The 27,184-nt window shown below is 33.0% G+C and overlaps 1 long non-coding RNA gene across 4 annotated transcripts in view; it reads left to right on the top strand.

Moving 5' to 3' along the window:
- The window catches only part of LOC135838330 (uncharacterized), a 161,248-nt gene that overhangs the window by 68,159 nt on the left and 65,905 nt on the right, over positions 1-27,184 (top strand). For all 4 annotated transcript variants that reach the window (XR_010557385.1, XR_010557383.1, XR_010557384.1 and 1 more), the window contains one exon: positions 1,329-1,374. This is a non-coding gene — a long non-coding RNA (uncharacterized LOC135838330). The remainder of the gene's footprint in view (positions 1-1,328; positions 1,375-27,184) is intronic.

The raw sequence follows: 27,184 nt of genomic DNA, 5'->3' as shown, positions 1-27,184 counted from the left end.
TTTGATTGTTGAATGCAAGTACCATATTGAGAAAAATATGACCATTTTATCCCGAACATTGATTCACAGATTTTTAAGAAATCAAAGCATCGTCAGTTATAAGTGCCCACATGTGTAATACGAACGTAATAAATAATGCTCTCTTTGCTTTGATGTACCATCCCTACCTACTCGTACTGTAACTTCGATAAACAAAATATTTTCCCAAGTTCCAACTCTCATAGTAAGCCTAATCGAATTAATTATACGATCATCTACTTGAATGTACATACCTACATATCTTTCGTGATTACACATGCAAATATTTCCCATCAGCTATACATGAAAATGCACCAATTAGTAAGAAGTATGTTAACCACCGCGTGTAACGTACAAATTTTTTCTTCCATATTTTTAATAACAATATTCATATACATCCCTAGAGGCCTTTTGTTACCTGAAATTTTTCAATTCCAAAGAATCGGACGCTGGTTCCCACGATCTATACGGCACGAAATTATCTTCAACGAGGCTACCGTATGCGTAATATAATGCGAACGGTTTAGGGGCAAGAAAGTGTAATATTATAGTTTTGTTTTTATTCTTACGAGTATTATCTTCTACAAGTAGATATACCTATACCGATGTTATTAATATCCGCATAGTCCACGTGTAGTGTAATAATCGATTCAAGGTCAATTGGGTGAAAAGAATGGATGGATATGATGTGAGTTGGAGGAAGAAGAAAGGCAAGGTAGGATTTTCTTATCGTAAATTATACTTACTTGGTGTTCGGTCATTATCACATTTTGATCGAATAATCAACGCAAATTGAAATAAATGGTTTCGATTAGCATCGGTTCTTAAAGGATCAGTCGTTGGAAATGAGATTGATCAAAAAATGGGGGAAATATTTTCAAAGTGGTTTGAAAATTGAACGGATTTATTTCTAAAATAATGGTAGAACGATAAAATTAGCAAATCTGCTGTGCAGAGTGCAGACCCCTTGGAAAAAAAGCTTCTTGATGTTCTCAAATCGAAAAAAGAGTAGGGCATTATGTGGATGGATTTTAAATGAGATGAAATAAGCATTATTAAGTACTCATTTTGTGTTCCCTCGTAAATTTTTGACCAGTAGGTAATATAATAATTTTATGAAAAAAAGAATTCTGAAATGACAGATCGATCACGATGATAAGTTTCTTTTTAAAATTATGAAAAAATTGGAGTTATCTAATTTTTTGTAGTGTTATTTTTTCAAATTTTATATAATTATTTGCGCATAATTTTTTAGCTTTAAAAACTTGTTTAATCTTAATTTACTCACTGAATTCCTTTTCTTTTTACAGAATCGATGAAGACCAACGAACTGATGATCTGCGCATTCCATAAAGAGTAAGTGTTACTAGTGTTAGCTTAAAATTTGTATGTAGAATTATTTTCTCGATGAGGATCATTTCCCCCCATAATCTTGTCTATTGGCTATATGTTTTTTTTTCATTTCATCATCCCTCTCACATTTTCCCTGGTCCTGGTCTGAAAGAATGCATTAATTACATATTTACCCTCTGTTCGTGTTCAATATAGCCAAAAGCGCATTTCCCAGCATTGCACCGTGATACAAAAATCCACCACATCACGTTTCCCTTCCCAGGGCCATCGTGTTGGGAGGGGGATGGGGGATGAAAATCTCTCATCTTCGCACACGTGCGTGTTACATACACATACTAGCATTGGCAGACTGGGCTTGAGTATATTCATACGTTCATGTTCATACGTATAATGTGATCTTTTCAATGAATTAGCCCGAGGCCCGATTCATCGGCAACCGAATAATTTGGCCGACATGGGCATGGCACAAATATGCGTCGAGTTACGCGACGGCGGAGGTGGCGAGGGTTAATTTGAAATATTTCGTTGATTTACGACGCTTGTCTGCTCTCGTTACACGTAAATAGAAATAAAAACAGATTTTTGTTTTCAAACAAAAGCTCATCTGTACACGAACGGCGCACATTTGTGAAATTTTTCAAACCATCGTTGTGTGTTGGCCGCCAGTCAAACGTTTAATTAATTTCTTAACATATACGCAAACGAACGGTGATGGTGATGATGATGATGATGGTGCAGGAATGCGTTTTAATACCCTGCATATTCGTGTCACACAACAACGCCGATCCTTTTCAATGTACTAAAATAAAATTTACGTGAATTAATTAAGATAAAGCCGAGTTGCCCTTTTTTTTTGAAATTTATGAATGAGCTGTGTATGCTATGTGAAGGGGGGAGGGGGAGCTACGTGTTAAGCTTTGTGGTACTTTGATGTACCCTTATACGTGTAGGTACGGTGTTGTTGGGTTTTTGGAAATTTGGACTTTGGCTCAAAAAATTCTGTATTTTTTTTTAAATTTATTAAAATTTCATTTTTACTTTCAATTTATTTCTTGAGGTGGGGAAAAGATGAAAAAATGATAGAAAGGCATGCTTTGTAGAACAGTGGCTGAATTTGAGAATTTATGCGCAAATTGGAATAATTTTCAGTTTGGAAGGGAGGGGTGTGGATACATGAGGAATGTTGTATCGAAAGTTTGCAGAAATTCTGAAAATGTGCTGAAAAAGTACTGCATTTTGATCTAAAAATGTCGTTGGGCACTGAAATGGAGTGTTCAACCGATTTTTTTTTTCAAAATTGTAATTGGGAATCTAAAAAAGTTGTGCCAGCCTCACTCTTTCCCCCTCCCACGAAGATATTATATGTGACCGTCCGCGATAAAACCGACCATCCGTCGCAAAAAATTTTCAATTTTTTTTTCGCGAATTTTTGTTCCCTAAACCATTTAAGGCCCAAAATTAGGCGAAAAAACATTTTCGATTTTTTGCGACGGATGGTCGGTTTTATCGCGGACGGTCACATATAACAATTTTTTTGTGATATGTGATGACAAATTTTTTAATGTGAGCTTATTATAAGGGGAGGTATACCCGTCGTTCAGATTAAAACGTCGAAAATAGGGTGTAAATTCAAACATCCAGCTTTCTACCTCGACTGGATCGAATTTCGATATCGTTCACAAGCCAAATTAGAATTTTAAAAAATTGCCAAAATTTTAGGAAAATGAAACTCAAATTACCAAAATTTAGCATTGAGATGATGTTTGATCACAACCTCAAATTCTGTTGGAAGTTTTTTTGTACAAAGAAAAAATACTGATGCGGATTCCGAGGGGAGAGGGGGCTCAGTCATTGTACCTGAACAGGTCATCAACAAAAAAAATTTATAAAGATGTTTCCCTTTTCAGATGCTAAATAATTTTTTCTGAGCTATTTTTTCAACATTTTTTATCCATTAAAATTCAAAAATTATAAAGCAATCGCGAAATGTTCCTTTTGATAATTTCGTTCAGTTGGAATGGCTGTATTTTGCGCTATCTTCTCCCTCCCCTCCATAAAAACGATCCGGTTGAATGATTTTATTTATTGTTTTTTGTTCAATTTTTCAACATTTTGTTTTGGTTACCAAAGTTACTTTTTTTCAATTTCAACAAGTGAACCTGCTTTTGTCTAAAATTGTCGAAGTCTCGCTTTCTGCCCAAAATGCAAAAAGTCTCGATTTCTGTAAAAATCGCCCAAAAAGTGTTGCTTCTTGCCAAAAATTGCTGAAAATGTAGCTTGTTTTGTAAAAAGTTCATCAAGTTTTACCAAAATTTTTTTTATAAAAACCTTGCTTTTTTGCTGAAATTTTCAAAGTTTTGTTTTTTGTAAACATTTTTCTTTTTTTGCGGAAAAGCTGCAAACAAATTCATTTTTTTTAACAAAAATTGATTAATTTCCAAAAAGTCTTATTTTTTTGCCAAAAATCTCATAAATTCTCGGTTTTTGTCAACTTGTTGAAAATAAATTCTTAGACCTAATTAAAAAACTTAACCTTTACAACTCGATTTAAATCTCACACGACGGGTGTAATAATCAAGTAATTACAAACACCCCCCCCCCCCAAAAAAAAAGTTGATTTTTTCCTGAAAAAAAAATTGACAAATGTCTCACTTTTTACCCAAAATTACTGAAAAATTGTTGCTTTTTTACAAACTTAACAAAAATTGTGTTAAGTATTTTTAAAAAGCTTTGTTTTTTACTAAAAAATGTCAAAAATTCTCATTTTTTGCCAACTTGTTGAAAATAAGTCGATTTTTTCCAGAAAAGTAAAATCGTTGATTTTTTGCAAACAGATTCTATTATTCAAAAAAAATTGTTTATTTTTTGCAAACAAATTTTATTTTCAACAAAAATTGTTTAATTTCCAAAAAGCCTTGTTTTTGTCAAAAAATGTCAAAAATTCTCGTTTTTTGCCAAAAAATGTTAAAAATTCTCGTTTTTTGCCAACTTGTTGAAAAGTAGATTGGTACCTAAGTTGATTTTTTCCTGAAAAAAAAATTACCAGAATAATCTCATTGTTTACAAAAAATTGCTGGAAAATTGTTGTTTTTTGCAAACAAATTTCATTTTTTCAACAAAAATTGAGTAATTTTCAAAAAATGTTGTTTTTTGCCAACAATTGTCAAAAATTTTCGCTTTTTGTCAATTTGTTAAAAAATGAGTCGATTTTTTCCTGAAAATAAAATTGCCAAAAAGGCTCATTTTTTTAAACCAAAAATTACTAAAAAATTGGCGCTTTTTTGTCAAAAATTCTCGCTTTCTGTCAACATTGTTGAAAAATAAGTTGATTTTTTCATAATGTTTTTTTGCAAAAAATTGCCCAAAAAGGTCTGCTTTTTGCTAAAATTGTCAACATTTCTTTTTTTGCCAAAAAGTGCCTAAAATTCTCAACATTTTATTTTTAAACATTACCAAAAAGTCTTGCTTTTTACTGCCAAAAAGCTGCAAAATAGGTAATCATTTTTTGAAAAAAATTTTAAAATATCTATTATTTTTTGCCAGTAATTTTCCAAAAATTCATTTTTTTTTACATTTTTAAGTGAAATATTCTGGCTTTTTTTGTGATTTTTTTTGCATTTAAATATTTTGCTCACTTTTTGTAACTTTTTATGTTACTTTTTCGAGTACGAGCCCTGGATCCACTCGATGAATTTTTTTGAATTTGGCTACTCATCCGCAAAAAGTGAAAGTCAAGTTTTGCTTTTTGATTTTTTAATCATGGACATCTTGCCGTGGTTGCACTTGGTCTTTGGGGTGTTTTTTCTCCCCAAAAAATCTCTAAATATGTACCAAAAATTGTACGATTAAGAAATCCCTTCATCTTTCTCTCCCCCTTTCTCGAAAAAAAGGGATGAAAAAAAGACCAACTGCGGTAAATATCGCGCAATTGGCGTAAAACGCCGGCCGGATACATTGTTACACTTGACACATACCAACGAACTTCAAAGATGAAGAAAAAGTGTGAGGAGTAGGAAAAAAAGGTGCCGTCTAACCCGGATAGCATGGATAGCATACGTAGAAAAGGCGAAATATAAAAATAGTCAATTAGCCGGTGTTATGTGACAGCTCGTTTGGCGAATATGTGTCTCGCTGTGTGTGCGAAAACACGCATAAAAATGGCCAGAAAATGGAACGCGTTTGAGAGAGAGAGGAGCAAGAGAAGAGATGATGAGAAGAGCGCGGTAGGCTGAGAAGAAAATCATCTCGTAGAGAATTTGAGGTTTTCGGACATTGTAATGTCTACTTGGTCGGTATCGTCGCATCGACCCTGTTTTTCTTTTTATAAAAAGGACGCGAACAGATGTGATACAAAGCAACCCTAAAATTGGAGGAAGACCACCCCCTGTCTTACGGCGCCACTACAATGAAGCTTTTTATTTTCGCTGCTGCTTCTTCTGTGTGTAGTTTTGCACTTGTTATAACGAGGCGACAGAACCCTTGGGAGAGAGCGGATGTCATGTCGTCGGCAATTCATGGTTTCTCAAAAAATCGCCTCGTTTATAGAAAGGATAGATATGTACCAATACCAGCGTATATGGATCGTTCAACTATGTATAAGGCGTACTATTGTAGAATTTTATCATCGGTATTCGGATTTACGCGCATCGTGTCTCGTCGTCGCCGACCCCGCAAATCGCCTATTAATATAAACGAGGTGTTACAATAAGGTGTCGCTATGCGGCCTGGCCCGGTCGCCTCGCTATTCCCGAATCCTAATTGAAATTCGAGAACGTGGTGACATAATATTGACAACTTGGTCGTATTTAGTGCTTTTCATCGTACTATATACGTTTATACGTAGGTACAACTACATATACATACCTGCCTACGACGTAATTGAATTTTACACCCTTCATGATCCCTTCTACCCTCTACTTCATTCTCTGTTATTATATCGCGAGCTTTACAATATTCCACTTGTGTTTCGGGTTACCTATTCATATAAAGTACATGTACGTAATCATATCACTAATATGTAGTATAGTGATATTCATTCCCCTCTCTAGATATACGTATATGAGTAGTCCCCTTCATAGAATGGGTGCCTTTATCGCGACCCCTGCGAAAAAATATACACTTGTCCCTTTCTATAGCTTACTACTGCATGAATAAAAGCCATACGTTTGTTTTCTTTTAAAAATAATGCCTAATCCAAGCAAATTAGATCGAATTTGAAATATTGCAAGTTATAATGTTAAAACGCCAATTATTATGTAGGGACTAGGGAGTTATTTGTATTAGGGTGGATCGCCAAAGAAAAGTCAGCTGATTGTAACCAGATTCAGAAAAAGCCTTCATTTTGAAATGAAAGTTACTCAGAAAAATTGTTAGTTCTGGAGGTACCCCTGGAGGGGAGATATGGGTCTTCAATGAGGAGACACTTTCGAAAAAATCGTTGTTTTTTTGCTCCTGACGCTACCCAACCTGTTTTGAGAAAAATGACCCAGTCCCAAATGAGAGTATTTGAGATTCTGCGTCGATCTACGAGTATGCTATTGCTGTCTAAATCCAAGACCATTTTTAGGGTTCTTCTGAGCGGTTGAAATTTTGCAAATCGCTTATTTTTGGATAAATCGGTGTTTTGAAAATTTTTTCTTCGCGAACATTTCGCATTAATTAACCAAAATATTGAAAAATATCGATCTTGAAACTGGAGGAATATTTTGAAACGCAGTGATACCAATTTTTTAGTCATTACTGCCAGATTTTAAAAATTCGAAAAAATGTCTCAAGTTTTTGGCTTTCTCAGTATTTTTACGAAAACTAAGTCTTATCCTGAGGAAAATTTATAATAAAATAATTCAAGTTGTAGAAAATCAAATTTAGAATTGTTTATCTGCCCTAAAGTTTTTGATTGGATCAACGAAACGCAATATAAACAATATTTTATCATTTCGCCAGTTTTGATTAAAAACCGAGGTTGTTGAATAAAAAAGACAAAAAATGAAAATTAATGATTTTGTCCATTTTTTTTTTTTTTTTTTGAAAATGGTGTAAAATTGAAGAAAATGAGTCAATTTGTTCAATTTCGACTTTTTTGAGATAAAAATTGTATTTTTTTGTGATCTTTGGAATTTTTAAAATCTAGAATACAATAAAAGTCACCTCAATTTTTTTATTCCTTTTATTTGGTTTGATTTTTTCATATGTTAATCAGCCTAAAAAGATGTACTTGGAGTAATTTTTTCAATGCATTATTACAGCATACACGATGAAAAAATAATAATCATTTTAAAATTTTTCTTGCTAATTTTTGATGCTTGAAAAGTGGCAATATTGATTTTCACCACATTTACAAAAATGCGATTCGATGAGCCCATCGAACTGGGAGAAGTTCCAACTTTGAAGTGTACTCAAATTCGGGTTTTTCTGAAATAGCTACAAGTTGAAAATCAGAGGAGATGCTATTTCAAAATAGCCTACTCAAAAATGAAAATTTCTAGATTGAATCTTGCATGGTCTTGCCATAGTTTTTCAACACCAATAAAAAGAGGTCCTTTAGGTACGCCTATGTTTTTGAATTGGCGGAGTTGAAAATGTTGAAAAGTAAATTTGCCAATTGTTTTCAGTGGAGGGGAGGGGGGGGGGGGGGGTGAAAAATCAACTTTGACAGTTGAAATAAAATTTTCTTCTCTTTTTTGAAAAAGCAACAAAATTTGAATTTTTCATGCTTGAAGTATAAAAAAACGCCATAAATAGAATGAAAATTCAAGGTTGAGTTGGCAAAAGGTTTGTTCGTTTTAACCACCAGATTCGAAAGAATAGATTCTCAACAGGAGCAGATTCTAATGAATTCTTGGACGATTCTTTTTAGTGAAGTTTTTCTGTTCGTTTTGGACTAGTTTGTTGATATGTTAACTTTTGTGCTAATTAAATTTCATGATTTATTTTCAGCAGGACTTCTTAAAAAATCACATTAGTGAACAAAAAAAATTTTAAAACTCAAAACCCATTTGGGTAAACACAAATGACAAAAATAATCTAGAAGCGAGAATCGATCTGAAAAGGCGGCTGTGAGGTGCTCCAAAACAGTCATAGATCTGCTCCGATTAGTAGAGAATCGACCAAGAATCTGATAAAACAAACACCTGCATGTGACGTCACACGCTTCAAAACGAACGCAAAAATCGCAGAATCAGATTCTTTACTCGAATCTCCATAAGAAGCGAGTTAAAACGAACAAACCTAAAAAGCAAAAACACCAAGATTCTATTTTTTGCTTGAAGACGTTTTTTTTTCTTCAAAATTCTTTGATTCTATGTTGTGGTTCCAGACTTCAATGCGATGGTTACCACTTTTTTTCCTCCGGCCAAATTTCCTACTTTTCGTTACTATCCGATGACAAAAGTTACTATTTGTTATTTTTTAAGTCAAAAATCTACCAAAATTTAAGAAAATTTGGCTGATAAAAGGAAAAAGTAGGAGAAAATTTTCACGATGAGAAGCGTTCAAAATTCGATGAAAAATCCGATAGTTTTCTAATTTTTCAAACTTTGATTTTCAACATTTTTTTGCTCGAGTTAGTTTTATTTTTAAGGAAAATTGAGTAGCATAAATTCGAAAAACAGTTTCCCCTCTCCCCCCAAATATCTACTCCTACCTCAATTCTCATGATTAAAGGGTTGATCTCTTAAAAGATGGATTCCAATCTACAAGATTGTTTATAAAATTCTGAATTGAAATATTCTCTAAATTTGAAACAGTGAAATTTCACTGTTTCAAATTTAGAGAGTACATAGGTACTTAATTATTTTAATGTTTGAGTCATTCTATTTTTTTCCCTGAAATTTCGATTAAGCAATAATTTTGTTTTTATTTTCTAGAATTTGATATTTCGATAAAAAATCTATAAAAATCACAGGGATTTAAACTCATTTCAATTTTTTGTGGGCGGGGAGGAGGTAATGAAAAAATTTTTCATGAAAACGGGGAAAAATTATTAAAATTTTTTTTTTTTTAAAAAGAATATGTTGGTATCCTTGTTTGGATGGAGATCAATAAAAATCGTGGAGTTTCTTAACAGGCCCTTCCGGTCAAAAACAGTGTTCATTTTTGCCAGTTAATAGGTACTTATGTACTTTTTTCTTTTTCAAAAAAAAAAATCAAAAAAGTCCTTCTCATTGTCCGAAGGTTTTTTTTCCAAATTTTCAATTTGTCATTCTCAATCAAAATGAAAACAAGGAATGAAAACTCTTGATTATTCCTTTTTTTTTGAATGTTTAGTTAGAGTTGCAAAATTTGTAAATATAAAAGTTATATACTTACTATTAAGTTCTTAGTACTTACGTTACGATTTAAAAAAGTATTTCATTTTCGTTTGGTATTTTTAAGTATTAATTTTTGATTTTGTTTTGGCGATTTTTTGAACATTATTTGGGGGGGGGGGGGGGTAGGAAGTATTTAAAAATTGCCTTTTAAGGTCTTTCTTTTCGGTTTTGAGATTTTGTTAGAGATCCGGAAAATGATTTCTCACTCATCATTTCGAACAGGAAGAGTGGAGGGGAGAGTTATTTTTAAACAACGATCTGAACCTTCAAAAAGGGCGAACAATTTTTTAAATAATTTCATCAGTTTGTAACGACTCATCTAAATTAATGGACCCAACTTGTACTTTTAAAAAATTTTCAATTTTCAAGCATCATTTCCTATTCTTTTTTCTCTTTTACTCGTATCCTCACTCTGAGAACACTTCATTGAGAACTTGGGCTGAAAACCCCGAAAAAAATACGAGATAAATATACAGAATCATCTGGTATGTATTTTGCGAACCCCTCAAACTCGTAATACCATCGTCGGTATATTTTTCATGATTATTAGTCCTTACGTCGTGTTTTCTTTCGTTTTGGTCTTAGCACACTTCGGAAGTAATCGTATATCTTACACAAATTGCTAATTCTTTAAAACTATCCTCGCTCGCCCACCAAGGATACGATACGAGTATGGCAGTGGCACACACACATACTACACACCTTGGACTAATTAACCGGTTGGTGATTTACAGTCGCAATTTTATTTTAACAAATGTGTCGCATATCCGAAACTTGTTCACCGCCTTTAACCGCCCTCTTTTGAAAATGCTTCCGAATTAGTGTTCCTTTTAACACGTTGGTATTGCGGTTGTTATTACGTCGTGTCGGTCGTTTTCTTCCCTTTTCTTTTTAGTTTTCTTTCATGTTGCGTGCTAGCAGTCTTTAAGTACTTATCTACCCCGTACCCGTACTAAATAAATGAATTAGTGATGATTTGGGAGTATTATAAAATACATATAAGTACGTACATCAAACGGGATTTTGAATTTAAGTGGTATTTAAAGTGTTACTATAAACAGATTATTGTCACGTTGAGGTTTAGTACCCACCTAAGAGGAATTTATGGATTGTAGTTCGACTTTAGAACCAGTTTTATTCTTTCTTTTTTTTGACAAATTTGTAGATGAAGATTATAATATGTACATTTATATGAGGAGGTTATTCGAGGTCACGTCATGTTACGTATATTTTTTTAGAATTTCTTTTCGTTTGAATTATTTGACCGAAGATGCACAGCTGGGAATTTCATTCAGTGTTGCCAGCTGACACTTTGAACTTGTCGAATTCAAAAGAGCTTTTTAAATCATATTTTAAATCGTATGAAGGGCTTGTGACTTGGACCTTTGAACAAAATTTTGAGCTGCCGAAGTGGATTTTTCAATTTTTTGATGAATTTTTGGAAATGGCGGATTTGGCCAATAGGCAGCTGAATTGTTTTTTTGAGATGGAAATCTAAAAATTCATTTGTAAGCTGGAGTCGACTGAGTGAATCGATTGCAATTTTTTTTTGAACCGTTCTGGAGCCTCCAGCAGAAGTCAACTCATCTCCAGAAGGCTTTGTAATCAACTTCGGCAGCTGAAAATTCAATTTTGTTATAAATTTTACGTTGTATGTTGATCAGAGCAGGTGAATCGAGAACTGAGATGACTACTTCCCGGATTGAAAAAATATATTTTTGCTACGAGTGTAAGTTGAAAATCTCATGTCAAGAAAATCCAAAATTTCTCATTTTTGTAGAAAATCACTTTAAATTTCCCCTACTCACTATTTTTGCTCCATTGAATCGATTTTGAGCCTGCACAGGATTGAAGAATATTTTCGAGGAAAGTGGATTTTTGCTGGAGACTCGAATTTGGGAGGGGGGAGGGGATGAAGGGGGTAATGTTGAATTTTCTTGAAATGTAAATATCGCACCTTAATTGAAATTAAAATTCATCTCTATCGTCACCTCTCCACACGTTCATCTCTATGTACCTAAATTCAATTAATCTCAAGACTCGAATGAAAAACAGCAGACAAGTAAAGTTGAAAAAAAAAGAGAGGTGAATCGCATAAAAGAAAAAGGCCACCGTATTAACCAACGAATAAATAACCATTCACGATGATAAAATAAAAATCTCTGATTCCATTCTTCACGACGCGACGTACTCGTAAGACCGCGAGAATGGCTTGAAAAAAAAAACGCTGCCGGACTTGAACGAACGAGTTTCACGTGGGCGTCAGAATTAGGCGGCTAGAACATCACAGATGCGTTTGTCAGATGAAGCAGGCGAACGGAGCGCGAAGAGGAATACGAAAACAAGTGACCAAGCAGATGTGGCGCCATGGGATGACTTGGTCCAGATCTTCTCAGAGCAGAGACCAGAGAGGAGGAATCTAACGACCGCGGTAGCGAGTTAACGTTTAACAACCGTCCGATATACGTCTTAAAGCATCTTCGCTTCGTCCTACGCTAATTTACTTACTATACAATCTTCGGATAAACCGAGTGTTCAGAATGGACGGCTCCTATATAGTAGGAGCTTTTTACATGCGGCGAGAAAGTGAAAGTTCGACTTGAGCTGGTCGTTTGTTTCGTCTGTCAGGATGGATGTGAAGTGTTGGTTTTTAGGAGATGGATTTATTTTTGAAACTTTGAATATTTTAAGACCCAGTTGATTGAAATTACTTTGAAATTTCATTGGCTGGACATTTTTCCTATTTTTTTCTTTGACATTGTTTCTATCAGGATATACGAGGAAAAAATTTTAACGCAACATTTTATTTTCTTTTTTTGATAGCTTCTACAGCTCGCATGGGCTCATATCGCAGGAGTTCCAATTTTGAAAAATTTCGTATTTGAATTTTAAATTTTGAAATGATTGGGAAAAATACATAAAAAACTTGAATTTTCAACATTTTTTTGACAAAAATAAAAATTTTTATGGTTTTTAATGTTGGAAAAAATTTGCATTTTGGATAAAAAATTATGGAGAGTAGAAGTGAAGAGTCCAGGGAAAGAACCAGGTAAGTCACTTTTTCAAACTTCTGAGTTACGGCGTTTTGAAGTATCAGAAGGCTCCAATTTTGTAGCGAATTTGAATTTCATCAAGGTAATGACTGGAAATACATTATACAACATCCCACAAACACAACTTGAGGCATTGTAGGAAAAAAATGAAGAGATGAGCCAGTCACGACTTGAAAAGTCACTGTTTTTGTGAAAAAATCAAGCAAAAAATCGAAAAATCAGTGTTTTGCAACAACTTGAATTCGATAAAAATCGATTATTATGATGACATAATGAAAAATTTTTGTATTCTAAATAGTTGACGATGTTGAAATTTTCTTCCTGTCGCCTCACATTTCGTCTCGGCTCATTTTTCTCTTCTCCTCTTTTTTTTAAAGGCCATTTTAACCACGAAAAATCAATTTTTTTCAAAATGTAAATGGACTACATTTTTCTACTCCTCAGTGTGAATTTAATTCAACCCTAAACTCATTTTTGAAAAAAAGTGACTTACCTGGTTCTTTCCCTGGACTCTTCAAGTATTTATGCAATTTTTTATTTTTTTGGGTGTTTGTAATTACTTGATTACTACACCCGTCGTATAAAATTTGTAGATTTCATTTTGGAATTTGGAGGATGAAATGAAATTTTTGTAAAGAAGGTGAATACCTAATATTACCAAATTTTCAAAATCAGTGAAATTTTTTTTCATTAGCAACCAAAGTTATCAAAAAAATGAATGTACTCGTAATTCTTTGTCTCGGACCATATAAAATTTTCTTTTTCGAGTCCTTTAAACTTTTCAAAGGACGTTGTAGGTTTTGAATTTATTTTCGAATTCGATGAATGATTTTTCACGAGTACATACAAAGTATAATGGTATCAGTGATTATTTTAAAAAAAATTTGGTGATAAAGAGTTTAAAAAGAATTGAACTCCTTAAAAAGAGTCATGAATTCAGAATTTCATTATTTTTGAAAAAGAGTTTCGAGAGAGTTCAGTTGGAACTCTTTTTGAAAAGAGTTGAAGCGACTGACGAGTTGGTTCATTTTCAAAAATAGTTTGCCCAAAACTACATAGGTTTATTGTACATAAATGCTTATATTATGCTAAAAAATTTCTGAAGTGTATTATACAACTTTTTGATGTACTTAATGAATCTTTCGTGGCTCACCTTATTCATTTTTTCAAAAATTGCTAGTTTTCAATTTAAACATAAATTTTTGAATCTTTAAATGCTTAACATTGCTTAAAAATTGATGTTTGATTTTATTTTCCAACAGATTTCTTATGTTTTTACAAAATTTATTCATCTTGAAATAATTTTTTGATAATGTTTCAATGAGTTCAAGAAGTGTGAAAATGCACATTTTTCATTAATTTTTTTATTAGGTACATTCCTACAAATTTTGTACAAAATAAAGCAGTTTGATTGTCTTCCACAGTACATATCTCCTCGAATGATTTTTTTACGTTTCATGAATCGCGACATTACAATTTCATGGAATTTTTTTGAATTTTGTGTGTTTTGAGATGAAATGAGATTCTGCAATTTAGTTCAATTTCTTTACAAAATCCTCTTCGGTGGCTAAATTTGTCTGTCATGACGAACTCGTCATAAGTGAGTGTAAAAGCTTTTGATTGTTTTCTGGTCTTATCATTCAAAAATTTGGGGAGACAATTTTGTCCAACTTCAAAGGCTCATATCATAAAAGTAATGGAATTTGAAGCAAAACTGTTTGAAGAACATTGAAAAAATGATCAGAAAATATTTCGAATCAAGAATCAAAATTTGAAAAAATTTGAAGTTGACATTCTAAGGTTTAAACTTCAACTTTTTATAATGAGTATGAAGTGAAAAGTCGCCATTTAAAAAATTAAAGAAATTACAATGTAGATTATTCTGCATCTGTTTTGTTAGAAGTCTTTGAATTTTGATTAAAAAATCAAAAAAAAGTAGAAATGAATTTGCAATAAATCGATCATTATTAATTTTGAAAGCGCAGAGTCCCAATATTGCATTAATTCGTAGATTCTTGGCTAGTCAGATAACTCCCCCCCCCCATCTATTTGTACGTTTTTAAAAAGGCCAATATGCCAAAAAACTTGAACGATTTGTGTGAGCATTCGGTATGTTTTCGATGGTGCTGAGCTTGAATATTCATTCTTTTTTTGAATACACTGACTCAGTGCCCCTTTAGTCCTCCTTTTTTTGGAAAATTAAAAAAAAATTGAAATGTTATCTTGTAGTGAATTTGAAAAAAAAAAAAAATGTTGAAGGATATCGACTAAATTCAGTGTATACATTTTAATTCTGAATTGAAAGTCACTCAAAAAAAATTTTAGGTTTATAGGTGCCACTGGAATAAGGGAGATATGGGTCTTCAAAGAAGAGTCATTTTCAAAAAAATTGTGTTTTATGGACACGGGTACGGTTTTTTTTCGCTTGAGGGGAGGGGGGGGGTCTTTCCAAAATTTGGGACTTTTGAAAAATTGGAGGAAAAAAATTGAATTTTTCATAAATCATGCTACCTTTTTGAAAACTTGGAAAAAATCATGATTAATTCTTGAGATGATATCAAACTTTTGGAAACTGAAAACATGATTAACCAATTTCTGATATTTCAGACTTTCAAAAACTTGGAAAAAATTAGATTAAATTCCCAATATTTTGTCTGATATTTAAGAACTTGGACAAAATTATGACAAATTCTTGTCATTTTGTCAGACTTTTAAGTATACGTAAAAACTTTGAAAAAAATCGTAAATTTCCTGGAATTTCTATTCAAATTGAAGCAGGCTAACTTTTAGAAATTAACGAATTACTTAGTCAAATTTTCAAAAATTACTTAATGATATTTCGTAAGAATTTTTTAAATTTGGTATTTCAAGCATTAAGTTATTAACTTGAGCAGAAAACGTGATCAGGGCTAATTTATGATTGAAAACTTTCCTTTTAAAGGAGTCCTTACACCCATTGTTTTTACTTTGGTCCCTACCCAATCCGTTTTGGGAAAAATGGCTCAGTTAAAAAAACCAATGATATTACATATTTTATTTCTGAAATTGAGGAAATATTTTGGGATTCCATGGTGCCAATTTTTCGATCATTGTTATCGGCAATTTCAAAAATCGAAAAAAAATGGCAAATTTTTGGCTACTTTTTCAATTTTTTTAAAATTGACAATAATAATCTAAAATTTGGCTCCACCGTGCTCCAAAATATTTCCCCAGATTCAGAAGTAATATCTTTCTATGTTTTAACAAAATAATTGCAATGATTTTTTTGAATTTTAAACATTTTTAAAACTGTCCAAAAATTCAAAAGTGAACTTTAGCATCTTGTGTTCAAGTCAGAGAGAGCTAGTTCAAAAGGTTACCTCGTAAACTATTTACGTCTAAATCTTGGATGCTCTAAGAGTTGCCCCAAGCTTGCTTATTTTTGGGTGATTTGGTGTTTTGAAATTTTTTTTTCTTGAATTTGGTGCGTTCATCATGTAAAAACATACAGAGGAACCTGGTGGGGGGGGGGGGGAATTAGAGATCACCTAAAGAGCTTTTTTATTGCAATACCGTGTCAAATGAGATCGACTCAAATCCGTTTCTCTTGCTTGATTTGATTTTTGATCAAAACATTATGAATTGATTGGTTTATTTTTTAGGTTGAATGAAATCTCATTTTACTGAGATCTAGGATCGTTGTTATTTTCACTCCGTCACCTCGCATTTGTTATTATTACGTTGTTTGTTATCCGACCAGGTTTTCTTCTGCATCGCATAAATACCTAGCACAGATTTTCTGGCAAGTGGAAGGTTATACAAAGAGATAGAGATGGCAAGGCGGCAGATTATCTTGTCTGAGCACGGCGTCAACTCGCACAGAGAACACCTGCTCGTGAACATTTAAAATATGTTCGTGTCGTTTCGCGTAGGTACATTTTATGCAGATCCATAGGTAGTAGTTTAAAAATAAACAACATTTTTTTTTCTTCTTCGAGCTTTCCGTCGTCGTATAATATAAAAAGCGAACTTGAAGTAATGTGTGTCTAAATTAAATTTCGAATCAATTTATGGTACAATCACCTTCTCCTTCATCTTTAGACCTTCGTTGTATTACAACGTATCAAATTGCGTATACATTTCGTTTTTTTTTTTCTTCTTTTTTTAGCATAATAATGCGAGAAGATCCTAAAATAAAAAGTACCTAGGTTAAAAAAATTGTAAAAAAATTCCGTTCCCACCGTACATCAAAAATAATAAATGCGAAATTCTCGGACGTGGTAGTTGTTGAATATAGGAGAGGAAAGGTCGCAGGGAGGTCGGCGTGGCGGCGTAAATAGTTGCATCTAGTTTACCGTATTATAAACACCTACTCCTATACAACATACTATACAACAAATTAAAATACCTTTGAAAAATTTCGTTAGTTTTTGCTTCTGTTGTGTTATGTGTTGTATATGTAGTCAGATAGCTACATATATGTACGAGCCGGAATTTTGTAAACAAGTTAATCCAGATTCATTGCCAGAAAAATTTACGTAATATTCAAAGTGTCTGCTGGGAAATACCAGCATAATTACAATGGAATAAAAATATCTGCAATCGGCGTTGACTATATCAATCTTTTATTGGCATCTGGTTGCTGGTATTATAAGTATATTTTTATACTTGTACATTATGTATAACAAACGCCAGCGCCATTTTTTTTTTTTAAATATCGAATATAGTATTATACATTTTTTTTTTCAATAATAATCGCGATAATTTATAACGACGCGACGTTTTTATTCCAAAATTAAACCAGTTTTGAATTTTTTTTACAGTCGTTTCGAAATTTTCTAGAATGTAGTATGAGCACCTAATACCAAATACCTATACGGAGTTGGTATATCCGGATACCAATTTGTATAGTTCCGGTTCTGTCTGTGTAAATCATCTTGCTAGAATTTGTAGATTTGTGGCAGTGTTATGTGCTAGTAGTTTTGTATCTCTTGTGCATAATGGGATGATTGATTTGAATTTTATACCATTGAAAATTAATGATCGAAGCTACTGGAATTATTTTGCACATTATTCATTTATTTTTTTCAACTCGTTTCGATAGTCATCTTATTGTTGGTAATCTTTTCCCAAAAGTATTGAGTGGAGGTAACTGGTTGTTATGGCATTTTTGGCTCTTCTTCTTCATAATGTGCCTTTTGGTTATGAAAGTTTATACCGAAGAACATTCTATGACGAATGGAATTTTAATATTTTTCCTGTTTCTAATGTGAACTCAGTCGGGGAGCCCGCATAAGGATCTATTGCACCTCCCCCCCCCCCCCGTCGATCATCCGGGGCAACTTTTTTTTAAAGGAGGAGTCCTAAGGGACATTTCTAGCCCTTGTCCTAAAAAAAAAGTGGCCCTACTTACAAAATGGCGGCCATTCTGATTGACAAGTCAACCGAAATTGCAGATTTTGCGTTCCAACGTAGGACTTGCACGAAATTTTTTAAACCGTACAAAAGTAGATCGAAAGACCAGGTAAAAATGTATCACCAGTCAAAATTTCAAGCGCTAAAGTGGCTTTTTCGATTTTTGGTGAATTTTTGAAAATCAAATTTAGGCCAAAAATGAGAGAAAAAATCAAAATTTTACCAAATTGACCAAGAAAGCTTAAGTTTGGGATATACCTTATTTTCGACATGACAAATCGATTGGAAACATTTTCAGACCGTTTTGAGCGGTTCTGGAGCCTCCAGCAAATTTTTTAAACACGAAATTTTTACAACGTTTCATCAAATAGAGTTGGAAAGCCGTAATTCATTCTGCAAACTAATTTCAATACGCTACGAAGTCAACTGCAGGTGGATTTTAAGTCGTTTGAGAGCCTCCAGCAACTTTTTGAAAATTACTGGAGCCTCCAGCAGATTTTTGAAACTTGAAATTTCCCAAAATTTCATCAAATAGAGATGAAAAGTCGAAATTCATTCTACAAACTAATTTCAATACGCTGCTAAGACGACTGCAGGTGGATTTCAAGTCGTTTTGGAACCTCCAGCAACTTTTTGAAAATTACTGGAGACTCCAGTAGATTTTTGAAACTTGAAATTTTCCATATAAGTTTCATCAAATGGAGTTGGAAAGCCGAAATTCATTCTGCAAACTAATTTCAATACGCTGCTAAGACTACTGCAGGTGGATTTCAAGTCGTTTTGGGGCCTCCAGCGACTTTTTGAAAATTACTGGAGCCTCAAGTAGATTTTTGAAAATTGAAATTTTCCAAAATTTCATCAAATGGAGATAAAAAGCCGAAATACGTACTTTTTTTGAAATTTCAATTTTCTAAAAAACGCCATACACCCTGTCAAAAAGTCGCTGGAGGCTCCAAAACGACTTGAAATCCGCCAGCAGTCGACTTCGTAGCGAATTGAAATTCGTTTGCAGAATGAATTTCGTCTTTTGATCTCCATTTGATGAATTTAAGGAAATTTCAAGTTTCTAAAATCTACTGGAGGCTCCAGTAATTTTCAAAAAGTTGCTGGAGGCCCCAAAACGACTTGAAATCCACCTGCAGTAGTCTTAGCAGCGTATTGAAATTAGTTTGCAGAATGAATTTTGACTTTTAATTTACATTTGATAAAATGTTGGGAAATTTCAAGTTTCAAAAGTCTGCTGGAGGCTTCAGAACTGCTCAAAACGGTTTGAAACAGTTTCCAATCGATTTGGCATGTCGAAAATAGGGTATATCCCAAATTTCAGCTCTGTTGGTCAATTCGGTAAAATTTTGATTTTTTCCCTCATTTTTGATTTTCAAAAATTCATCAAAAATCGAGAAAGGCACTTTAGCACTTGAAATTTTGACTGGTGATACATTTTTACCTGGTCTTTCGATCTACTTTTGTACGGTTTAAAAAATTTCGTGCAAGTCCTACGTTGGAACGCAAAATCTGCAATTTCGGTTGACTTGTCAATCAGAATGGCCGCCATTTTGTAAGTAGGGCCACTTTTTTATTTCTTCTTTCAATTTAGGTCACCAATAAAATTAATTTTTGTTTTTTGATCGTGCTGAAATTTTTCACGCCATATTTTACCAAAACAGGAAGGGCTTTTCACACAATAAAAAATTAACCATTTATTCAAATTCGATGTAATCTGATCGATTTTTCAATTCTCCATCTTGATGTGGAGTTTTTAGTTTTGTTGTTTTTTTTCAGAATTTTAGAAATTTGATTTCAAAAATTATGTTTCAAGATGTGAATTGTTTTTGCTTAAACCAAAAAAGCAAGTATGAGTACCTCAATTTCTTTCTTAGTTTTGAATGTAAAACCCATTTTAAAAAATTTTCTATTCATATTCTATGAAATGTAGAGAATTTTCTATCATTTTTTAGTAAAAATTTTTAGGAGGCAATCTCGCTGAATATTTCCAAGTATTTTGATAAATTTTGTTTTTAGGCCTAATCTTGATGTTGAAAGAAAAATAGCTTAGTTTTATTTCTCTTCTATCCTCTTCTTATCCTCCGTTTTCCTGAAAAAAAAACGTTGAAAAAATTTCAATTTTTTGGCATTATATAAATACAGTACATACTACATAGGTATGACTCTTGGCTGGACTCAGAAATTGAGGTCGAAATTAGTTATGGTAATTTTCCTGCAGTGCATCGAATGGGATCTTTTCCACAAATTCGGTCCGAAAATTTTTAAAACCAGTTCTAGTCCCAATAACTCAAATTCGAACTGTCGAGGTTAGAGTTACATTTTTTGAAAACTACATTTTAAACATTTGAAACAATTTTGGTGAAGGGTGATTTTTTACTTTCATCGCAACAATATAATATTTTCAAAATCATAAAGGTTCTCAATAGGTATTAATCAAAATACAAAAAATTCCCTCCTCATTCCACTTCAGCTTCCCAATTTCGAAAAAAATGAATTGATGGGTGTCGATTACCACGAATTCAAATTCGCTTAATTTGAATATGTGTCAATTTTTTTTCAATTCAACTTCTTTGTTTTTCAAAATTGAGGCCGGGGGGGGAGCATCGATTGCTCGAATCCAAAAAATGATCTCTTTAATTATGAATTTTTGATTCTCTCTGCAATTCATCTAAACCCACGCTACAGTAACAAACTAATAGGTAGTAGATCTAGGTACCTATCCTTTTAAAAAAATACATTCATTTTTAATCTATCAATGTACATCTAATACGTATATGTACAAGTACACACGTGTTGTCTTATTATCTCAATTATCATCGTTTCCTCTCGACCGTCACCAGCTCACTTCACCACTGCACCATGTTGCCCAATCGAGAAATATTAGGAATTTGCACGTGCATCGTTTCGAATGGCCGGATGGATAGATACAGGAGACAAGAAGACACACATCAGTGCAACCGACTTACATGGACTTATAGTTCAATTAGAAGAACGTTGATTTTTACCCAGTTATGTTTTCTATTGATTGAAATCATTCACGTGATGAAATATACGTCTAACTGTGTAGGGTAGGACCACCCTATGTCAATTTAGATGATTATCTTTGGCATTTGGTATATTATTGGTATTGGTACTAAATTTTTGTTTTTTAAATGCTCGAGTACCTAATCGATAAAAATGATTATATTTTAGTGAAATGTACCTACCTACGCTCGTATTTTGTCATATTTCGTTATGGCAGTTTTATACCTACATATTGCCTACCTATTTCTATAGTACGTAAATTTGTATAAAATCGAGCACGACGACGAGCGAATAGTACATTCAAAGTGGTAAAATGTCAATTTGACGACGAATACGAATGTATACGAGTAAAGATGAAAAAAATGCAACTCGCACGGAATGCGAAAAATTTCATATTATGTGAACTCGTGTCGTAGGTTTCCTGCTGCCAATCACACTGCTCTGTAAATTACCTGTCGAACGCAGAGACACAAAAATATTAAAACAATTTTGTATGTTTTGTACGTCGTTTTGATTTGTTTTTAAAAAGCTATGCACCCAGAAGAACTCGTATACGTATTTAGGTTATTGCTCGTATCTAATGTCATATACTCGTATTATTATGTACAAGTGAGTAACTTGCCAAATGAAGTGAAAAAAATTGTACGCTGTGTTTTTCCAGTGAAGGATGGGGTTTCCTGTTTTGTACTAAATTTTCCAGGTTTTTTTTTTTTGTTACCACGCGGAAGTGGAAATGTAAAACTAAAAATGTTTTCAGGCGTATAAGTTGCTAATTTTTTTCTTAAATGTTATCGGAATAACAGATGCGGAACATTGGCTCATACGGTTCGAGAAAGCTGAAAATGTTCGCCTGCCGAATATTTGAAACGGTTATTTTCCATTGGGTTTTTTCCTGTTGAATTGTTTATTCAGGTTTATATCAATAATTTGAAGAAAAAAAATAGTTCCTCTACTCAACTGACAAGAAAATGCCCTCACAGTCTAATAGCCCAACTAATAGAAAAAGCTCCAAAAATCAAATTTGGTTGGCATTTTTGCGGTTCAAAAAATTCAGTTTTCATGCCAGAAAAAGTGTATTTTGGATTTTCCCGTTTACACAATAGAGGGGCAAAGCCCAACCCCCACCCTCCCAATTTTTGAAACGACTCGATCCCAAAATGTTGTTTTATAGTTAAGTAGTGGGTAAAAGAACCCCCCCCCCCCATTATCCCATGATGAACCCTCTGAAATGAAAAAATCCATCTCCCTAATAAAAAACACCAACCTCACAAATCAAATCTAGCCCCCCTCCCCCTTTACGGATGTGATAATCTTATAATTAAAAACAACTCAAAAAAAATCTCGATTTTTAAATTACTCAAGAAATTGTGACATTTTACAAGCAATTTTGAAAAATTTTGAGCCCGAAATTGAGCCATGATTCTTGGGATCTTTGAGAAAGTGACATGCGATCTTATTAAAATGAGTTAAAATTTTGCGAGAAAGTTCAAGTATTTCAACAAAAATTATTTTTGAGCATTTTTGAAGAATTTTAAGCCCAACCTCGAGCCATGATTTTCGACAATTATGGAAAAGTGACGTGAGACGTGTCAAAATGATTCAAAATTTCACGATAAATTGAACTGTTTCGACGAAAATGCGTTTCGAGCAATTTTGAGAATTTTCAGCCCGAAATTGAGCCATTATTTACAGGATTTTTTTTTTAAACGTGCAATCTATCAAAATACGCAAGTTGAAATTTTTTGAGAAATTAAAGAATTTCAACGAAAATGTTTTTTGAGTGAGTCTAAAATGGGGATTGAAATTCCGCAAATAACTCGAGCATAGGTACATATTTCAATTAAAATATGTAGTTTTCGAGCAATTTTGAAGAATTTTAAACCCAACAATGGATCATGATTTTCAGGATTTTTGACTAAGTGACGTAAATCTGTCAAGATATGTAATTTTGAATTTCGCGAGAAATTGAACTTCTTCGACAAAAATTCTTTTCGAGCAATTGAAAAAGTTACTTGCGATGTATCAAAAGAAGTTGAAATTTTTCGAGAAGTTCGAGGATTTCAATGAAAAATTTGTTGAGCAATTTTTGTTGGCAAAATTGGTCTCGTAATGACAACTGAAACGTTGTTATTCGATAACTCTTTAGTTTTTATTTTTAAATAAAAAGTAAACTTCGGTTTCGCGATATAAATATTGTTGGTTACGTATTAAGTGAAATTTTGTCCTTTTCGTAAAATCGCGTAAACTGTTGGCTGTTAAATTATCGTCGTATATTCGTTGTTTTCGTTAGGTATTAAGTTCGTTCGCGTTATTGTTGATTTAATCTTCGAGTTGTAAAGTTATCAAGTCGAGCATAAAGCTCTGTTTTTGTTGTTGTTATTTTCCTTCGGGTCAATAACCTAGAATTAAAAATAAATCTTTTATTTTTATTCTGTGTAAGATGTCTGTTCGATTTGTTCGAGTTAATTGATGTCTAGTAGTCAGGTATTTTCCAGTTCGAAGGAATTTATCGTACAATTTTGAAGAATTTCTAGTCCAAAATGAGTCTTAAAATTTTGCAAAGAATTGAAGTGCCTATTAAAACGAAGATGTTTTTTGAGAAATTTTGAAGAAATCTTGAACCAAGATTGGGTCATGATTTTCGAGTTTTTTGAAAAAGAGACATATGTGACTCATCAAAATTGATTAAGATTTTTTGAAAAATTCAAGTAGTCTGACGAAATTTTTTTGGGGCAACTTTGAAGGATTTTGAGCCAAAAAAGTGAGTTATGATTTTAGCGACCCATCGAGATGTGTTGAAATTTCGCGAGAAATTCAACAGTTTCAACGAAAACGATTTTCAAGCAATTTTGAATGATTTTGAGCCCAAAATTGAGTCGGTTTTTGAAAAAAATGTGTTGAAGTTTCTTGAGAAGATCTGGTATTTTGGCGAAAATTTTTTTTGATGAATTTTGAAGAATTTTGAATCAACAATGGACTATTGAATTTCAATATTTTTGAAAAATCAGGGTGTATAACAGCTAGACTTGCAGTTGTCCTACTTTTAGTGCTTTTTATCAAAATGTTGTTGTTGTCCCTCCCCCAATAGAAGAAGCCGTGAAGTGTTTGAAAAATGCCATGCCCTGTAAAATGTCCAGCCAAAAGTCCTGCTAAAGTCCTACCTTTTCATTTTGAAATTTTGTTAGACACCTTCTTGAAAAAGTTATCTTGTAACCTATCAAAATGGATTAAAATTTCGATATATGTAGAAGAAATTCAAAATGCACAAATAATTTTTTAGTGTGTGTAGCACACTATTACTTTCGTTCTGAAAGTTGAGAAATTCTTTGGCTCAAATGTTCTCTTAGAGGAATGGGCCGATTTTTTTGAATCTTTCATAGGTACGTAGGTGAGCCTTAACTTGAGACAGGGAATGTCGTAATTATAAATGTAATTACTCAAGTAGCTTCTTGAGAAATTGCAATTAATTACGAAAATTTGTACTAAAAAAACAATAAAAAAGAGGAAAAGGGCCATATCAAAAGCGAAGCCGACGTCAGTTAAATTTCAAAATTTATGTAACACCACAGGGGTTGTAAAATTGTTTCTATTGTTCAATTTTCGAATTTATTTTTCAAAATTGATCAATGGAAAAGATTTTATCAAAAGATAAGCCGGCGTCAGTTAAATTTCAAAATTGATATAACACCACAGCGGTTGTAAAATTTTTTCCATTGTTCAATTTTCAAATTCATTTTTCAAAATTGAACAATGAAAAACATGACCCCTGTGGTGTTATATCCATCAAAGATGCCGATTGGCAAACAATAGACCATAGAAACCTTTTACATAAAATTTGAAAATTTGCTATGTGACCCCTGTGGTGTTACACTTATAAAAGAGGTCAATGGGCAATAGAAATCTATTTCTTATCTACAGTGTTATCTTTCGCATTGTTCAATTTCAAAATTTTCAAAGGGGGAAAGGGCCATATGAAAAGCGAAGCTGACATACCTAAATGTAACACCACAGGGGTTATAAAATTTTCTCCATTGTTCAATTTTGAGAAAGGTTTTTAGAACTTCTGCAGGTGTTTCATTTACACAAATGCAGTACCTAAACAATCAAAGCAGGTAGTTACCCTTTCTGAATCAAATCCTACCATGTCATTTGTGATTTTGCAGTGCTCCCAAGAGGTTTGTTCAGTACTGTAGTGCTTTTGGAGTCGCATTATGTTTTCAAGATATATCGCGTTGTGCTTTGGAGCTTTCAGAATAGCATAGTAAATTCGGAAGCGCGTAGTGCTTTTTTTCAAAATCACACTATGCTTTTTTTTCAAAATCGTGTTGTGCTTTTTTTTTCAAAACTGTATTGTGCTTTTTTCAAAATTGTGTTGTGCTTTTTTTTTCAAAATTACGTTGTGCTTTTTTTTGATATCGCCTTGTGCTTTCTATTCTAAATCATGTTGTGCTTTTATTCAAAATTGCGTTGTGCTTTTTTTCAAAATTGCGTTGTGCTTTTTTTCAAAATTGTGTTGTGCTTATTTTTTCAAAATTGTGTTGTACTTCTTTTTTAAAATTGCATTGTGCTTGTCTAGTTTTTTAATACTTTTGAGTACAAAATTGAATAATTTTTTTCTACCATCAGGTGGGGTTGCTTTGATTTCACGAGGTGACTTTGATAGCGCTTATTTTTCTGCACGTTTTGATCTGTGGAGCGGGTAAAACGTCGAATTACATTTTTTTCCCTAGCAAAGTGGTTACACTGATGTTGAATTCATACGATACCGGTGAAAATTTTGTAAATAAATATTTTTTACAGCATTTCTTATCGCATTTTCTAAAAACGCTACATTTCTGAAATTTTCAACTACTCAACTTAAGTTGATGTTCTAATATATTCAGGTACGTGATAGAACATTGGCTGATAGCTAATCGTAAAGGTACACTCCTTGGGAACTTTTACCAAAAATTTCAAGTTTCTAGGTTGAGGTGCCTTCGATCTTTGGCCCATTGTTCTCTAGTGGGATGTTATTGATTTTTCATTTTTGAGGCTAAAAATTTAAGTTTTGAGACTAAAGTGAAAATCAATGCCATTTTCGGATTCAGGGTGAAATTTCATTCCATTTTGATAGGTTGCAAAGGTATTTTATTGAATATCTAAAAATTTTGTTAAAAAACTGAATTTTATAAAAAATCGAGGAAACACAGGGGCTTTTATCACTTTTTCAATAATATGACGACTTCCTCTCGGCTAAAGTTGATGAAATTTTGTATGGTGGGTCTAAAGGTGGTGAGAAATCATTTTTTGAAAAAAAGTACCCCTATCAAAGTGGCCCCATCTCGTGGATGACTTTGATACGGCCTTTGAGGGCAACTTTGAGGCACAAAACAAAAAAAAACAAAAAGGTCATTTGGTGCGTTTTGACGTACTTTACACACTGAGTGGTGCAATTTTTTCGAAAACATCTTTCTACGCCGTACAGAACAGAAAACATTTTTTTTTTTATCAAAGCGACCCAGCCTGACCGTATGTTATCATAATCTCAATTTCTATCTATATTTTTGACAAGTTGCTTGATACTGTTTCAAAAATTCCAAAAATCATGCCTACTTTGAGTTCAAAATTCTTCTCAGTTGCTCATAAAAAGTTTTCGTCGTAATCTTTTTTGATAGGTTGCATGACACATTTTTTAAAGAATTATTTCGAAAATCATGGCTCCATTTTGAACTCAAAATTTCTCAAAAATCATTTCTGTAGAAATTCTAGAATTTTTACCGAAATATTAACCTACGTATTTTGATGGGTCGCATGATATTTTCTCGAAAATTCCGAAAATCATGACCCAATTTTGGGATTGAAGTTCTTCAAAAATGCTCGAGTATCATTTTTGTGGAAATGTTATTTTAGAACTTGACGGCAGAAATCGAAAAATAAAAGTAAAAACGTCACCCTTACGTTGATCTCGGTCATTATTGTATACCTTTACTTACGTTACAATTCTAATGAAGTTCGTAAAAATACGCTTTTATTTACAAACATGACCCA

This window comes from Planococcus citri, chromosome 3 (genome assembly GCF_950023065.1).
Source record: "Planococcus citri chromosome 3, ihPlaCitr1.1, whole genome shotgun sequence".
NCBI lineage: Eukaryota > Metazoa > Arthropoda > Insecta > Hemiptera > Pseudococcidae > Planococcus > Planococcus citri.
Note: the sequence above shows the minus strand (reverse complement) of the source record. Positions and strands in the feature narration are given on the sequence as shown.